The 6,618-nt window shown below is 35.4% G+C and overlaps 1 protein-coding gene across 1 annotated transcript in view; it reads left to right on the forward strand.

The window, feature by feature from the left end:
• The window catches only part of LOC106459131 (basic phospholipase A2 caudoxin-like), a 13,945-nt gene that overhangs the window by 3,060 nt on the left and 4,267 nt on the right, over nt 1-6,618 (forward strand). The gene's annotated exons all lie outside the window — the stretch shown is intronic.

Raw genomic sequence — 6,618 nt, forward strand, 5'->3', positions numbered from 1 at the left:
GTTTTGAACAACTCGACTTCCAAGATTTACGTATCTACATGAGCCGATGTTTCCGTTTATGAACGTTATATTTTAAGATCTGTACAAGAACTCAGATAACAGATGTTTCCATATATCAAAGCTATCTTCAAGTTTTGTACAACGAAAAACCTTTTCAAATAACAAGATTTATTTTACTTTAGTTTTGAGGAAGCATTTCAGTTTTTTTACAAGTGGTAAAACATGACTTAGTGTTCTGTAATATCAATATATATATCTTATTTAATATCGTTTATTGTGGTTTGCAACAGGTTTGGGCGACAGGCGTCACTGTTGATATAGTACTTAGATGACGTAAGCGTTGACGACGACAGGTTGTTGGAGTTGTTATAGAATTTTTCAGAAGTCAGTACCATTAGGGTATATAGTTGATAGTAGAATCCGAGTAATATCTGAAGTTTGATGTATATACACAATACCAAGTTAAAATAATATAAGATATATTTAAATTTGATTATGTGTTTTTAAAATCGGTCTTGTTTATGTATTAGGTTATTTCAGCTAATTAGTGTTACAAGAGAAGATGAACTTACTCAGAACTGAGAGCGGCAATGTCAAGTAGAATTCAAAATACGTAGTTCAAACAGGATATGGATATTGTGCTATAATTTTCATAAAAATTCTTGAGTGAGGTATTGCTCGAGGAAGTGGATATATATATATATATATACATGGTACTGCATAAAGTTTGTAAGTGGTTACAAGGCCGTCGTATAAATATCAACAGCCATTGTTCCCGTATTGTTTCTGTTTTAGTTAATGTTAATGAATGTGACTAGGGGTCCATTATACCCAAGGTATAAAGCCTAAAAAGAGTGAAACTGAAAGCATGTATAGTATTGTTTGTTTGTTTGTTGAATTTCACACAATGCTACTCGAGGTCTATCCGCGCTACCTGTCCCTAAGTTTAAAGTGACAGACCAGAGGGACGGCAGGTAGTCAACACCACCCACCGCCAACTCTTTAACAACAAATAATGGGATTGACCGTCACATGATAATGTCCTAAAAGCTGATAGGGCGAACATATTCGGCGATGGGTTTTGATCCCACGACTCTCAGTCGTACTAGGCCATACTAGATCCAGTCCTTATCATTATAGAACAAGTTATATGTTTTGATACATCGAAGAAGTAGACTGTCAAGTTTTACGGTTGAGTTGAATTATCTTGAAACAAGAGAGTTATTACACGTTAATTATTTATGTATACCCCACCCCTCCGAAATACATCATTACATGTTCAGATAGTTTGTTTTAATACATCGAAGAAATAAAACTTTTGAAAGTTTTTCTGCGGACTTGTAGAAGTTTAATAAGTAAATACTTCTGTAAACTCCAATAAACCACCAATTTTCCCTCTCAAATGTCTAAATCGTCTGTTAAGTCCCCCCCCCCAAAAAAAATCAACAGCATCAGGTACGGAACAATATAGCATATTATAATTCTCATGGCGAAGTAGCTGTACCAGTTTTTATTGTTTTAGTTTGTTTTGTAATATAACATGAAAATAGTTATATCAAGATTTTGGAGTCTTACCACAACTTTACTGTCTATGTTTAGACGCCCACTCATGCTCTATTTGATGGTAGTGTATTTTAACAAAAGCTCTGCAGCATAGTTTCCATTGCATAAGGCTGTCATGCCAAAAGCACACACCCCTCCTCCCTACAGGCTTTCCATAAGCCGTCTATTTTACGAAGACGACGGTTTCTTAGCGCCCCTTTCAACTTTCTGATGGCACAGAAATCCACAGTTGCTGCATCTGGTGACTTGACCAGTATGGAATAGCATAAATACTCTTTTTATTCGCCAGCTACTTGAGGTATGCAATTGTTTAATGGATATATCATTGAAGAGATTTGTGCAATCCTTGCGTTCATGGCTTCTCAACTGTTACAAGACGCCGTACTTTTTTTTTACCATGGTTGGAGTACGACCTATAGTAGGTCTCTTTCTGGATGGTTCTGGTAAAGTAACTTGATCCATATTTATTTGTTTTCCAGCGCCATGATCATAAGAGATGTCATATCCTCGCCTTGAAAATGATAAATCTCCGATTGCATCATATCTTTATGATCTGAGTGTATGAATCTTTTGCGTTAGAAAGGGCTGTTACGTACCCTTCTCAAAAACGATCAAAACGTGATGACATCGTTGGAAAGGGCTGTTACATACCCTTCTCAAAAGCAATCGAAAGGAGGTACATCGCATTACCTATTAACGCCAAACAAATGTAGTTCTTATACATTCTGTGTTACCGTGACTTTGAATCGGATGTGGTTGTCAGGTGACTTGATGATTTGCACGTTCAAAATCGTTTTAATATAACGTACTCAACGCTATGTAACTACTTAATTTTGTGGTACGAATTTTCCTAAGATGTGCATATATATGTATTTGCAAATAAAAAAATGAATAAACACCAAGAGGAAGTATATGTTGTTTATTAAATAGGTAGTCTTTAAGTTTTACCGTAGCTTCAGTACACTTGTAAGCTAAACAGACAAGTACAATTAAATCCCGTAATGTTTTCTCGTTTCCTTTCACAGTTCTGGATAGGAAGAAAAATACACCATTTTAAACAGCTAAGTAACAGAAGGAAAAAAAGTTTATCTAACCAGGGGTAAAATCTGGAATATTTTACGCATATATATATATATATATAACTAGGCAAATACCTTCCCCTAAATTTTTAAAAGCTATTTCTTCTTATTCAAAGACCTATTTGGATATACAGGTGTGAGTTGCTTGTGTTAGGCAAAATCCATTTCAAAAGCCACATATTTACGTAAATCCCGTTAATACTTTTAATCCATATATTTCTCTAAGAAAATTATTCTAGAATGCACCGAGCTGCAAGACTATATAAAAACATCATCAACAACAACAACAGATAACGTAATATTACCCTGTATTGTTGATGGCTTTAAATTCGTTCTTGCCGCGAGCAATTTAATTTCTTTGCTGAAACCTCTCCCAGATTCTCGTCGTTTTCCACCTCATTATTCTGCACCACACATGCGCACGGTGCTTTCAACATACATTTATGTATGTATTATGTGCGTGGCTTCAGTATTTCTAATTCCTGTTTCAATAAGAATAAACGCAATTTTCTAAGCAGGTAGACTATTGTTCAGTAAATAAGGTACCCTATAGCCATCGGATCAAGCTATCGCAGTAGTGCCCGGGGGAGACCCCTGGCCCTGTATTTACTTGGCGCCAGAAATCCTTGACGGATTCTGGGTACGAAACAACATTGGAGCCTTGGAGGAACTAGTTATTTTTAGTAATGATAACTGTGTAGGAGTTACCGTATTTTACAGCGCCTCGCGTGTCGTTTGTTGGAATGAACTCATCAGTTAAATAATAAAGAAAGGTGTGTTTTAGACAGAATGGGTAGTCGACATCCGTAATCTGACATTAAGTGGCCTAGAATTCTAACTTTTTTTTTTTTTTAATCTCGGGAATGATTTACCTGAAATTCGGTAAAACTCGCTCTGGCTCTCGGAATTCAAATCAGAAATAATTGATGTTTGACCTCCATATTCCCATCCCACAGAGCGAACACTGTTATGGCTGTAACTCTCCTGTTAGATCAGGAACTGGTCAGTAGGTTATTAGGCTGCCCAACTTTAGGAAGTGAAACATACGATTTTTGACCAAGAAAAGGCAGCTGATTGGATTAGGTAACGAAAACTTCTGTATACGTGTGTGTGTTGTTAGTTTTCGAACTGATGAACTAATTATTTGGCCTTTGTGGTAGTTCAAAGCCCAAAATTCATTCGCAGAAATTATGAAATTTGTAAAGACACAAATTATTTGCCATTTTGATATTCTTAGAAATATTCAGTTTTGTGTACGTGATTTTAGTTTGATTTTAAATATATTTATTTGTGATTAGTAATGTAGTTTTTTTTTGCTTGTTATTCAGTTGGAAATTTAGCTAAACCTTTTTGTTGCGAACCAAACTCACATAGAAAACCCAAATTTTTATGGATTCAGATTAAAAACCTATTCTATCTGTTTTATATCTTAACAGCACAGTACCTATTGTAAAAAATAACAATCTTGGGACAAAGGAATCATTGGTAGTGCATGAAGCAAAACTAATTATTAGGTGTTTCCTAAGTAAAGTTATATTAATTATTAGGTGTTTCCTAAGTAAAGTCATATTAATTATTAGGTGTTTCTTAAGTAAATTTATATTAATTATTAGGTGTTTCCTAAGTAAAGGCCCCCAGTGGCACAGCGGTATGTCTGCGGACTTACAACGCTAGAAACCGGGTTTCGATACCCGTGGTGGGCAGAGCACAGATAGCCCTTGTGTAGCTTTGTGCATAATTAAAAACAAACAAACCTAAGTAAAGTTATATTAATTATTAGGTGTTTCCTAAGTAAAGTTATATTAATTATTAGGTGTTTCCTAAGTAAATTTATATTAATTATTAGGTGTTTCCTAAGTAAATTCGCATTAATTATTAGGTATTTCCTAAGTAAAGTTATATTAATTATTAGGTGTTTCCTAAGTAAAGTTATATTAATTATTAGGTGTTTCCTAAGTAAAGTATATTAATTATTAGGTGTTTCCTAAGTAAAGTTATATTAATTATCAGGTGTTTCCTAAGTAAAGGTATATTTCATTCTTTCTTGAAAGTTTCTTGAACAGTATTGGTTAAAGTGTTTTGTGAAAACTTTATTTTTATTAGGATGATTATTTTGCATTGCTAGCTTAGAATATGGATTTAAAATAAACCTATATCTCCAAAGCTGGCTGAACCTTGTGAGGTATTATTGGAATTACGTACTTCTAGCTAGACCGGTATATTAAGTTAGCTACATTATTTGCTAGGTTACCTTTTTTGTTCTGGTATATGTTTTGGTCAGAAGTTAAAGATAATATAACTACATCTATAGTTTTGTGCAAAAAGATAATGATGATACTCAGTACTGCCACTAAAACCAATTGCTAGTATTCTGTACCGTCTGAATTAGGCCTATAATATTAATAGTATCATAATTGTTATCATACCAGGTGCACCTCAGTCTTACTGTGTTATCATACCATCGTGAACTAAAAACATAACATTAGGTGCACCTCAATCTTACTAGGTTATTATACCATCATGAACTAAAAACATCACGTCAGGTGCACCTCAATCTTATTAGATTATCATACCATCGTGAACTAAAAACATCACACCAGGTGCACCTCAGTCTTACTATGTTATCATACCATCGTGAACTAAAAACATAACATCAGGTGCACCTCAATCTTATTAGATTATTATATCATCGTGAACTAAAAACATCCATCAGGTGCTTCTCAATCTTACAAGGTTATTATACCATCATGAACTAAAAACATAACATCAGGTTAACCTCAATCTTACTAGGTTATTATACCATCATGAACTAAAAACATCACGTCAGGTGCACCTCAATAGTATTAGATTATCATACCATCGTGAACTAAAAACATCACACCAGGTGCACCTCAATCTTACTAGGTTATCATACCATCGTGAACTAAAAACATCACATTAGGTGCACCTCAATCTTACTAGGTTATTACACCATCGTGAACTAAAACATCACATCAGGTGCACCTCAATCTTACTAGGTTATCATACCATCGTGAACTAAAACATCACATCAGGTGCTCCTCAATCTTGCTATGTTATCATACCATCGTGAACTAAAAACATCAAATCAGGTGCACCTCAATCTTACAATATTATCATACTAGTGTGAACTAAAAACATTTCATCAGGTACACCTCAATCTTACAATATTATCATACTAGTGTGAACTAAAAACATTACATCAGCTGCAGAACCTTGTTACATTGGAAACTGCGGCGGTGAGTAATCATGGTAATCACACTGAGCAGGATCGAAGACGAAGCAACTGTCCTGGTGGTTAGGGCGCTCGATTCGCACTTTGCAGATCGTCACCAAACATGCTCGCCCTTTCAGCCGTGGAGGCATCATAATGTTACGGTCAATCCCACTATTCGTTGGTAAAAGAGTAGCCCAAAAGTTGGCGGTGGATGGTGTTCACTAGCTATCTTCCCTTTAGTCTATCACTGCCAAATTAGGAACGAATAGCTCAAATAGCTCTTGAGTAGCTTTGAGTGAATTTCAAAGAGAAACAAACAAAGACGAAGGGAGCAGTTCCAAAGACAGACGTGACATAAAACATCATTATTATAAACTCATTATTTCATTTCTGTAGTCCATATTGGTGTATAGAAGACATATTAATACTAGAAATAAAGGAAATTATAGCACTAAAATGTGGTTATTATTTAATTAGACAACCAAAGTTTCGCTTTACAGCTTCTTCAGGAGCGTTCACTAAAACACAAACCAAAGCTGACAGCACAAAATATTGATCGTTATTATAAGGTGTGATTAACTCTCTATAAATATAAATCAATTCTATCATCTGTGGCCCGGCATGGCCAGGTGGTTAGGGGGCGCTCGACTCGCAATCTGTGGGTCGCGGGTTCGAATCTCCCTCACACACCAAACATGCTCGCCCTTTCAGCCGTGGGGGCGTTATAACGTGACGGTCAGT

Source organism: Limulus polyphemus, unplaced genomic scaffold (assembly GCF_000517525.1).
Source record: "Limulus polyphemus unplaced genomic scaffold, Limulus_polyphemus-2.1.2 Scaffold566, whole genome shotgun sequence".
In the NCBI taxonomy this organism is placed as follows: domain Eukaryota; kingdom Metazoa; phylum Arthropoda; class Merostomata; order Xiphosura; family Limulidae; genus Limulus; species Limulus polyphemus.